At 54.0% G+C, this 12,022-nt stretch overlaps 1 long non-coding RNA gene across 1 annotated transcript in view; it reads left to right on the plus strand.

Moving 5' to 3' along the window:
* Positions 1–3,223: 3,223 nt before the first annotated feature.
* The window catches only part of LOC105746872 (uncharacterized), a 105,311-nt gene continuing 96,512 nt past the window's right edge, over positions 3,224–12,022 (plus strand). Inside the window, exon 1 of the long non-coding RNA XR_009184489.2 lies at positions 3,224–3,357. This is a non-coding gene — a long non-coding RNA (uncharacterized lncRNA). The remainder of the gene's footprint in view (positions 3,358–12,022) is intronic.

Here is a 12,022-nt window from a genome sequence, read left to right on the forward strand (position 1 = left end):
GAAACATTTCAGGATGGCACATTAAAAAATAACAATAAAACAAAACCTAAAGTCACAAGTAGCTTTGCTAATGGTATATGTAGAGTTGGTTTCATCCAGTTCTATTAGATAAACCATGTGTTCAAAACATGAACATTTTTCACGTAAATGATACTGTGGGGGATTGAATCATGTCCCTCACAGAATGTTCTGGTTCCAAAAGCTGGTCCTTTGGAGTGGATCCATTATAAATGGGATCTCTTCATGCAAGGAGTGGCCCAACTGAATCAGACTGGGCTTTACTCTAGATTACTGAAGTCTTTATAAAAAAAGCAGAGTGAGATTCAGATGGAGAAAGAATCCTGGGAAAGCAGCTAGAAGCTCAACGTCAATGGATCCCTTAAGAGAACAGAGAAGACATTACCATGTGCCTTCCCATGTGACAGAAAAGCCAAGAACCAAGGGTATCAGGAAGTCAGCCCCAGAATGGCACAGTTTCATGGAGAAGGCCTTGTTTTGATGACACCCCAATATTGTACTTCTCTTAGCTTCAAAACCATGAACCAACAAATTCCTGTGTTTAAGCCAACCCATTGTTTGGTATTTCTTTTAGCAGCTGGGACAACTAAGACTGATACCTACCCTTTAAATGAAAAATAATATGAAATAAAATTTCATATTATTTTAATACAATAAAATATGATGTTCTCCACTAAAATATGTTAAATTCTTCCATCCCATCTTTATCACTCTTTTGAATGTATTTAGGGCTTAGTGGCCTTACCAGTTTTGGTTTGCTAAATGCTGCCACAGCATTTATACCAGAAACGAGTTGGCTTTTACAATGGGATTTATTAGGTAAAAACTTACAGTTCTGAGGCTAAGTGTCTAAATCAAGGCATTGGGTGAAGCTCACTCCCCAAAGGTCCCCTGCTGGTGATCCTGGACTCTGGTTGGTCACATGGCAGGGCACAGTGGTGGCTCTGCAGTCTCCGCTTTCTCCTCCAGGTTCACTTTCTCCCTGAGTTCAGCTGTGGATGGCCAGGACAGGGTGGTGCCTGCTCATCTCTCCCCTCTCTTCTGGGACTTGTTGCTTCAGCTTTAGGCTGCTCCATCTGTGGCCTTTCTCTCTCTTGGGTTCTTCAACTTCTGCGGGCTTCTCTCTGTCTTTGCTGTTTTTCTGAGTCTGCGACTTTTTATTCCTTTACTTACAAAGAACGCCAGTGAGAGGATTAAGACCCACCCCAGGTCACACAATGTAACTAATTTGATAAAAAGTTCCACTTATAATAGGTTTATATGCACAGGAATGGATTAGCTCTAAAACTAAGATATTCTGGGATCTACCCAGCTTCAAACTGTCCCACCTTTGTTAATTTCACTGAATCTTGTTAATATGCAATGCCTGAAGCCATTCTCTTAAGCATCAAACTAAGAGACAAATTTGTGTGAAGTGTAAAGCCAACAGGTGGGATACCTGTCCTCATGAATTTTCATGAGTTTATATTTGAAACCATGGCTTTACCTGTTCAAAGTTTTCTTTAAGAAGCTCACAGGGTTAGTGCCTGTGTGGAGAGGGTGTGGAGCAGTTCAGAAATCACTCAGAACTGAAACCAGACCCTTGATAAAGAAGTTACCCAAGACTGGCAGTTTCAACCAAGTACATTGAGGGACAACAGTAGACAGGAGTCATGCAGACAGTGGTGAGCAGAACTAGAGTGAGTAGGAATCCCATTCTGCTTCCAGAAATGGAAGTGCTCGTGGATCTGGGAATCTGCAAGGCTCATAGGACCAGGTCTCTTGTCTATCCTCTGTAGCTTAGACTCTCTCATGTCTCATTTCTCACTTCTTGTATTTTTAGTAAATTATTAATGCTAATATATGTGCAATGTAGTTGCTGCTTGTTTTAGTTTGCTAAAGGCTGCCATTGAAATATAGCAGAAATGTGTTGGCTTTTACGATGGGATTTGTTAACTTAAAAGCTTACATTTTTGAGGCTGAGAAAAATATATCAACTGACGCATCAGGCAAAGCTCCCTCCCCACATTTTCGCAGCTGGTGATCCTGGACTCCTGCTAAGTGGCAAGGCACAATGGTGGTCTGCTGGGCTCTGCCCTCTCCTCCTCACTCACTTTCTCCCTGAGCTCAGCTGTGGGTGATCAGGCACATGGCAGGGTATAATGTGGTCTTGGTTTGTCTCTCCCTTCTCTTCCAGGCAATGTTGCTAGTTCTGCTTCAGGCTGCTCCTTCTGTGGCTTTTTTCCTTCCCTAGGCCCATTGACTTCAACTTCTAGAGGCTTCTCTCTGTCACTGCAACTTTCCCCCTGTGTCTGTGGCTTTTACTCCTCTATTTATAAAGGCATCTGGTAAGAGGAGGTCACACCCTCCTGGAGCAATCTAATTAAGTGGGCCTTAATTGATCCAATCCAGAGGTTCACAATATGTTCAGTTTAAGAACCTAATATTCTAAGGTTCACAAAAGACTAAAACCAGGGAAGCAGACATGGCCCAACTGATAGAGCGTCCATCTGCCATATGAAGGGTCCAGGGTTCAATCCCCAGGGCCTCCTGACCCGTTTGGTAAGCTGGCCCACGTGCAGTGCTGCCACATGCAAGGAGTGCTGTGCCACACAGAGGCGCCCCTGTGTAGGGGTGCCCCACACACAAGAAGTGCGCCCCATAAGGAGAGCCACCCCGTGTGAAAAAAAAGCACAGCCTGCTCAGGAGTGGTGCCACACATATGGAGAGCTAAACAGCAAGGTGATGCAACAAAAAAAGATGCAGTTTCCCAGTGCCACCTGACAATGCAAGTGGACGCAGAAGAACACACAGTGAATGGACACAGAGAGCACAAGGGGGGGGGGAGGGGGAGAAGGGGAGAGAAAGAAATAAAATAATCTAAAAAAAAAAAAAAAGACTAAAACCAATACACCGTTCTAGAGTTTTTAAAATGCATTATCCAATTTCAACCCATAATGCCTACATGAGGTTGAAAGACTTTGGTCAAACATTTACCAGGACTAAGCTCATGCCCAGCATCTCAGTCATTGACCTGTTTCTGTGGAGGGAGGTGATTATGGCCGCCTGCCCGGACATTGGCTGTGTTCCCTGGATGGAGGGTATTGCTGCCACCCGCTGCTTCTTGATTGGTTCTCCTATGGATATGCTCGCTGAGTCATTCTCTGCTTTCGCTGTTTGGAAGATATCCTGGAGGCTTGCTCAGTCATTGACTGCTGTACTTGGAGGAAGGTGGTCATAGCTGTGACCTCTGTCATCTTCTTATTGCCTGGACAAGGCAATCATGGTGCCTTGCTCAATCATCCATGGATGGGGGCAAATACTGCCAGCAATCCAACCATGACCGTTTTTCATATGAAGGTGAGCAAAACATGATGTTTTGACAATAGCTATTTTCCCTGGACAGAGGCAATCCTGGAAGCCATCTCCTATCATCTGTTTTCTCTGGGTGGAGGCAATCGTGGCAGCCTACTCGGTAATCGACTGGTGTGCCTGGGTGGGGGCAATCATGGTGGCCTGCTCCGTCATCAGCTAGAGTGCCTGGATGGAGGCACTCGAGAGGCCACCTTGGAAATGGACAGACTTCTCTGGTCAGAAGAATTTGCTGGCTCACTCATCCTTGACTAGTTTACGATGAGGTGGTTACACACAATATCTTACACACTGTTTTTGTATACAGATAGGGTCAAGGAAGCTTGCTCGGTCATCAGCTAGTATGCCTCGATGGAGACAATCATTGCAGTATGCTCGGCCATCAGCTGGTATTCCTGGATGGAGGCAATCATGGCAGCCTACTTGGTAATCGGCTGGTGTGCCTGGATGAGGCAATCATGGTGGCCTGATCAGTCATCTGCTAATCAGACACCCTACGGGTCACCTTGGTAACAGTCTTAACTGCTAGCTTGCTCATCCTTGATGGTTTTGCAGATGAGGTGGTTACACACACTATCTTACTCATATACTGTTTCAGCAGACAGGTAGGGTCAAGGCAGTTTGCTCAGTCATTGGCTAGCATGCCTGGATGGAGGCAATCACAGCAGCCCACTCGGTCATTGGCTAGTATGCCTGTCGAGGCAATCATGGCAGCCTACTCTGTAATCGGCTGGTATGCCTGGATGGGACAATCATGGTGGCCTGCTCAGTCATCAGCTAGTGTGCCTGGATAGACGCACCCTAGTGGCCACCTCGGTAACAGTCTTCTCTGGCCATAAGAATTTATTGCCAGCTCACTCATCCTTGACTGGTTTACAGATGAGATGGTTACACACATTATCTTACTCATATACTGTTTTTGTGGACAGATAGGGGCCAGGCCCCTTGCTCGGTCATCAGCTAGTATGCCTGGATGGAGGCAATCACGGCAGCCTACTCGGTCATTGGCTAGTATGCCTGGATGGAGGCAATCACGGCAGCCTACTCAGACATTGGCTAGTAATGTCTGTCGAGGCAATCATGGCAGCCTACTCTGTAATTGGCTGATATGCCTGGATGGGACAATCATGGTGGCCTGCTCGGTCATCAGCTAGTGTGCCTGGATAGATGCACCCTAGCGGCCACTTTGGTAACAGTCTTCTCTGGCCATAAGAATTTATTGCTAGCTCACTCATCCTTGACTAGTGTACAGAGGAGGTGGTTACACACACTATCTTATTCACACACTGTTTCAGCGAAGAGATAGGGAGGGTCAAGGCAGTTTGCTCGGTCATTGGCTAGTATGCCTGGATGGAGGCAATCACGGCAGCCTACTTGGTCACTGGCTAGTGTGCCTGTGGAGGCAATCACGGCAGCCCACTCGGTCACTGGCTAGTATGCCTGGATGGAGGCAATCACGGCAGCCCACTCGGTCGCTGGCTAGTATGCCTGGATGGAGGCCATCACGGCAGCCCACTCGGTCATTGGCTAGTGTGCCTGGATGGAGGCAATCTGGTTAGCTTGCTTGGACATTGGCTAGTATGCCTGTGGAGGCAATCATGGCAGCCTACTCTGTAATCGGCTGGTATGCCTGGATGGGACAATCATGGTGGCCTGCTCAGTCATCAGCTAGTGTGCCTGGATAGATGCACCCTAGCGGCCACCTTGGTAACAGTCCTCTCTGGCCATAAGAATATATTGGTAGCTCACTCATCCTTGACTAGTCTAACGATGAGGTGGTTACACACAGTATCTTACTCATATACTGTTTTTGTGGACAGATAGGGTCCAGGCACCTTGCTCCGTCATCAGCTAGTATGCCTGATGGGGGCAGTCATGGTGGCCTGCTCAGTCATCAGCTAGTGTGCCTGGATCAAGACACCCTAGCGGCCACCTTGGTAACAGTCCTTTCAGGCCATAAGAATGTATTGCCAGTTCACTCATCCTTGACTCCTTTACAGATGAGGTGGTTACACACACTAACTTACTCATATACTGTTTCAACAGACAGATAGGGTCAAGGCAGTTTGCTCGGTCATTGGCTAGTAAGCTTGTGGAGGCAATCAGGACATTGGCTAGTAATGCCTGTCGAGGCAATCACGGCAGCCTACTCTGTAATCGGCTGGTATGCCTGGATGGGACAATATGGTGGCCTGCTCGTCATCAGCTAGTGTGCCTGGATAGATGCACCCTAGCGGCCACCATAAGAATTTATTGCCAGCTCACTCATCCTTGACTAGTTTACAGATGAGGTGGTTACACACAGTATCTTACTCATATACTGTTTTTATGGACAGACAGGGTCCGGGCACCTTGGTGGGTCATCAGCTAGTGTGCCTGTATGGAGGCAATCGTGGCAGCCTACTCGGTCATTGGCTAGTATGCCTGTATGGAGGCAATCACGGCAGCCCACTCGGTCGCTGGCTAGTGTGCCTGTATGGAGGCAATCGTGGCAGCCTACTCGGTCATTGACTAGTATGCCTGGATGGAGGCAATCACGGCAGCCTACTCGGTCGCTGGCTAGTGTGCCTGGATGGAGGCAATCACGGCAGCCTACTCGGTCATTGGCTAGTGTGCCTGTGGAGGCAATCACGGCAGCCCACTCGGTTACTGGCTAGTATGCCTGGATGGAGGCAATCACGGCAGCCCACTCGGTCATTGGCTAGTGTGCCTGTGGAGGCAATCACGGCAACCTACTCGGTTGCTGGCTAGTATGCCTGGATGGAGGCAATCACGGCAGCCTACTCGGTCGCTGGCTAGTGCGCCTGGATGGAGGCAATCACAGCAGCCCACTCGGTCATTGGCTAGTGTGCCTGGATGGAGGCAATCACGGCAGCCCACTCGGTCATTGGCTAGTGTGCCTGTGGAGGCAATCACGGCAGCCCACTCGGTCATTGGCTAGTGTGCCTGGATGGAGGCAATCACGGCAGCCTACTCGGTCGCTGTCTAGTATGCCTGGATGGAGGCAATCACGGCAGCCCACTCGGTTACTGGCTAGTGCGCCTGGATGGAGGCAATCACGGCAGCCCACTCGGTCATTGGCTAGTGTGCCTGTGGAGGCAATCACGGCAGCCCACTCGGTTACTGGCTAGTGCGCCTGGATGGAGGCAATCACGGCAGCCCACTCGGTCATTGGCTAGTGTGCCTGTGGAGGCCATCATGGCCATCCGCTGTCATCAGCTTGCGTGCGGGCTGGAGGCAATCACGGCAGCCTACTCGGTCGCTGGCTAGTATGCCTGGATGGAGGCAATCACAGCAGCCCACTCGGTCATTGGCTAGTATGCCTGGATGGAGGCAATCACAGCAGCCCACTCGGTCATTGGCTAGTGTGCCTGTGGAGGCAATCACGGCAGCCCACTCGGTCATTGGCTAGTATGCCTGGATGGAGGCAATCACAGCAGCCCACTCGGTCATTGGCTAGTGTGCCTGTGGAGGCAATCACGGCAGCCTACTCGGTCGCTGGCTAGTATGCCTGGATGGAGGCAATCACAGCAGCCCACTCGGTCATTGGCTAGTGTGCCTGTGGAGGCAATCACGGCAGCCCACTCGGTCATTGGCTAGTGTGCCTGGATGGAGGCAATCACGGCAGCCCACTCGGTCATTGGCTAGTATGCCTGGATGGAGGCAATCACAGCAGCCCACTCGGTCATTGGCTAGTGTGCCTGTGGAGGCAATCACGGCAGCTTACTCGGTCATTGGCTAGTGCGCCTGGATGGAGGCAATCACGGCAGCCCACTCGGTCATTGGCTAGTGTGCCTGGATGGAGGCAATCACGGCAGCCCACTCGGTCATTGGCTAGTATGCCTGTGGAGGCAATCACGGCAGCCTACTCGGTCGCTGGCTAGTGCGCCTGGATGGAGGCAATCACGGCAGCCCACTCGGTCATTGGCTAGTGTGCCTGTGGAGGCAATCACGGCAGCCCACTCGGTTACTGGCTAGTGCGCCTGGATGGAGGCAATCACGGCAGCCCACTCGGTCATTGGCTAGTGTGCCTGTGGAGGCAATCATGGCAGCCTACTCGGTCGCTGGCTAGTGTGCCTGGATGGAGGCAATCACGGCAGCCCACTCGGTCATTGGCTAGTGCGCCTGGATGGAGGCAATCACGGCAGCCTACTCGGTCGCTGGCTAGTATGCCTGGATGGAGGCAATCACGGCAGCCCACTCGGTCATTGGCTAGTGTGCCTGGATGGAGGCAATCACGGCAGCCTACTCGGTCATTGGCTAGTGTGCCTGGATGGAGGCAATCACGGCAGCCCACTCGGTCATTGGCTAGTATGCCTGGATGGAGGCAATCATGGCAGCCTACTCGGTCGCTGGCTAGTGTGCCTGGATGGAGGCAATCACGGCAGCCCACTCGGTCATTGGCTAGTATGCCTGGATGGAGGCAATCACAGCAGCCCACTCGGTCATTGGCTAGTGTGCCTGTGGAGGCAATCACGGCAGCTTACTCGGTCATTGGCTAGTGCGCCTGGATGGAGGCAATCACGGCAGCCCACTCAGTCATTGGCTAGTGTGCCTGGATGGAGGCAATCACGGCAGCCCACTCGGTCTTTGGGCTAGTGCGCCTGTGGAGGCAATCACGGCAGCCCACTCGGTCGCTGGCTAGTATGCCTGGATGGAGGCAATCACAGCAGCCCACTCGGTCATTGGCTAGTGTGCCTGTGGAGGCAATCAGGGCAACCTACTCGGTTGCTGGCTAGTATGCCTGGATGGAGGCAATCACGGCAGCCTACTCGGTTGCTGGCTAGTGCGCCTGGATGGAGGCAATCACGGCAGCCCACTCGGTCATTGGCTAGTGTGCCTGTGGAGGCAATCACGGCAGCCCACTCGGTTACTGGCTAGTGCGCCTGGATGGAGGCAATCACGGCAGCCCACTCGGTCATTGGCTAGTGTGCCTGTGGAGGCAATCATGGCAGCCTACTCGGTCGCTGGCTAGTGTGCCTGGATGGAGGCAATCACGGCAGCCCACTCGGTCATTGGCTAGTGCGCCTGGATGGAGGCAATCACTGCAGCCCACTCGGTCATTGGCTAGTATGCCTGGATGGAGGCAATCACGGCAGCCTACTCGGTCATTGGCTAGTATGCCTGGATGGAGGCAATCACGGCAGCCTACTCGGTCATTGGCTAGTGTGCCTGTGGAGGCAATCACGGCAGCCCCCTCGGTCTTTGGCTAGTGTGCCTGTGGAGGCAATCACGGCAGCCCACTCGTACGCTGGCTAGTGTGCCTGTGGAGGCAATCACGGCAGCCCACTCGGTTACTGGCTAGTGTGCCTGGATGGAGGCAATCACGGCAGCCCACTCGGTCATTGGCTAGTATGCCTGTGGAGGCAATCACGGCAGCCCACTTGGTCGCTGGCTAGTGCGCCTGTGGAGGCAATCACGGCAGCCTACTCGGTCATTGGCTAGTGTGCCTGTGGAGGCAATCACGGCAGCCCACTCGGTCATTGGCTAGTGTGCCTGTGGAGGCAATCACGGCAGCCTACTGGGTCGCTGGCTAGTATGCCTGGATGGAGGCAATCACGGCAGCCTACTCGGTCATTGGCTAGTATGCCTGGATGGAGGCAATCATGGCAGCCTACTCGGTTACTGGCTAGTATGCCTGGATGGAGGCAATCACGGCAGCCCACTCGGTCACTGGCTAGTGCGCCTGGATGGAGGCAATCACGGCAGCCCACTCAGTCATTGGCTAGTGTGCCTGTGGAGGCAATCACGGCAGCCCACTCGGTTACTGGCTAGTGCGCCTGGATGGAGGCAATCACGGCAGCCCACTCGGTCATTGGCTAGTGTGCCTGTGGAGGCCATCATGGCCATCCGCTGTCATCAGCTGGCGTGCGGGCTGGAGGCAATCACGGCAGCCTATTCGGTCGCTGGCTAGTATGCCTGGATGGAGGCAATCACAGCAGCCCACTCGGTCATTGGCTAGTGTGCCTGTGGAGGCAATCACGGCAGCCCACTCGGTCATTGGCTAGTGTGCCTGTGGAGGCAATCACGGCAGCCTACTCGGTCACTGGCTAGTGTGCCTGGATGGAGGCAATCACGGCAGCCCACTCGGTCATTGGCTAGTGTGCCTGGATGGAGGCAATCACGGCAGCCCACTCGGTCGCTGGCTAGTGTGCCTGGATGGAGGCAATCACGGCAGCCCACTCGGTCATTGGCTAGTGCGCCTGGATGGAGGCAATCACGGCAGCCCACTCGGTCGCTGGCTAGTGCGCCTGGATGGAGGCAATCACGGCAGCCCACTCGGTCATTGGCTAGTATGCCTGGATGGAGGCAATCACGGCAGCCTACTCGGTCGCTGGCTAGTATGCCTGGATGGAGGCAATCATGGCAGCCTACTCGGTCGCTGGTTAGTGTGCCTGGATGGAGGCAATCACGGCAGCCCACTCGGTCATTGGCTAGTGTGCCTGGATGGAGGCAATCACGGCAGCCTACTCGGTCGCTGGCTAGTATGCCTGGATGGAGGCAATCACGGCAGCCCACTCGGTCACTGGCTAGTGCGCCTGGATGGAGGCAATCACGGCAGCCCACTCAGTCATTGGCTAGTGTGCCTGTGGAGGCAATCACGGCAGCCCACTCGGTTACTGGCTAGTGCGCCTGGATGGAGGCAATCACGGCAGCCCACTCGGTCATTGGCTAGTGTGCCTGTGGAGGCCATCATGGCCATCCGCTGTCATCAGCTGGCGTGCGGGCTGGAGGCAATCACGGCAGCCTACTCGGTCGCTGGCTAGTATGCCTGGATGGAGGCAATCACAGCAGCCCACTCGGTCATTGGCTAGTGTGCCTGTGGAGGCAATCACGGCAGCCCACTCGGTCATTGGCTAGTGTGCCTGTGGAGGCAATCACGGCAGCCTACTCGGTCACTGGCTAGTGTGCCTGGATGGAGGCAATCACGGCAGCCCACTCGGTCATTGGCTAGTGTGCCTGGATGGAGGCAATCACGGCAGCCCACTCGGTCATTGGGCTAGTGCGCCTGTGGAGGCAATCACGGCAGCCCACTCGGTCGCTGCTAGTGCGCATGGATGGAGGCAATCACGGCAGCCCACTCGGTCATTGGCTAGTGTGCCTGTGGAGGCAATCACTGCAGCCCACTCGGTCATTGGCTAGTGTGCCTGTGGAGGCAATCACGGCAGCCTACTCGGTCGCTGGCTAGTGCGCCTGGATGGAGGCAATCACGGCAGCCCACTCGGTCATTGGCTAGTGTTCCTGTGGAGGCAATCACGGCAGCCCACTCGGTTACTGGCTAGTGCACCTGGATGGAGGCAATCACGGCGGCCCACTCGGTCATTGGCTAGTGTGCCTGTGGAGGCAATCACTGCAGCCCACTCGGTCATTGGCTAGTGTGCCTGTGGAGGCAATCACGGCAGCCTACTCGGTCGCTGGCTAGTATGCCTGGATGGAGGCAATCACAGCAGCCCACTCGGTCATTGGCTAGTGTGCCTGTGGAGGCAATCACGGCGGCCCACTCGGTCATTGGCTAGTGTGCCTGTGGAGGCAATCACTGCAGCCCACTCGGTCATTGGCTAGTGTGCCTGTGGAGGCAATCACGGCAGCCTACTCGGTCGCTGGCTAGTATGCCTGGATGGAGGCAATCACGGCAGCTTACTCGGTCATTGGCTAGTGCGCCTGGATGGAGGCAATCACGGCAGCCCACTCGGTCATTGGCTAGTGCGCCTGGATGGAGGCAATCACGGCAGCCTACTCGGTCACTGGCTAGTATGCCTGGATGGAGGCAATCATGGCAGCCTACTCGGTTACTGGCTAGTATGCCTGGATGGAGGCAATCACGGCAGCCCACTCGGTCACTGGCTAGTGCGCCTGGATGGAGGCAATCACGGCAGCCCACTCAGTCATTGGCTAGTGTGCCTGGATGGAGGCAATCACGGCAGCCCACTCAGTCATTGGCTAGTGTGCCTGTGGAGGCAATCACGGCAGCCCACTCGGTTACTGGCTAGTGCGCCTGGATGGAGGCAATCACGGCAGCCCACTCGGTCATTGGCTAGTGTGCCTGTGGAGGCCATCATGGCCATCCGCTGTCATCAGCTGGCGTGCGGGCTGGAGGCAATCACGGCAGCCTACTCGGTCGCTGGCTAGTATGCCTGGATGGAGGCAATCACAGCAGCCCACTCGGTCATTGGCTAGTGTGCCTGTGGAGGCAATCACGGCAGCCCACTCGGTCATTGGCTAGTGTGCCTGGATGGAGGCAATCACGGCAGCCTACTCGGTCACTGGCTAGTGTGCCTGGATGGAGGCAATCACGGCAGCCCACTCGGTCATTGGGCTAGTGCGCCTGTGGAGGCAATCACGGCAGCCCACTCGGTCGCTGCTAGTGCGCATGGACGGAGGCAATCACGGCAGCCCACTCGGTCATTGGCTAGTGTGCCTGTGGAGGCAATCACGGCAGCCCACTCGGTTACTGGCTAGTGCACCTGGATGGAGGCAATCACGGCGGCCCACTCGGTCATTGGCTAGTGTGCCTGTGGAGGCAATCACTGCAGCCCACTCGGTCATTGGCTAGTGTGCCTGTGGAGGCAATCACGGCAGCCTACTCGGTCGCTGGCTAGTATGCCTGGTTGGAGGCAATCACAGCAGCCCACTCGGTCATTGGCTAGTGTGC

This window comes from Dasypus novemcinctus, chromosome Y (assembly GCF_030445035.2).
Source record: "Dasypus novemcinctus isolate mDasNov1 chromosome Y, mDasNov1.1.hap2, whole genome shotgun sequence".
In the NCBI taxonomy this organism is placed as follows: Eukaryota; Metazoa; Chordata; class Mammalia; order Cingulata; family Dasypodidae; genus Dasypus; species Dasypus novemcinctus.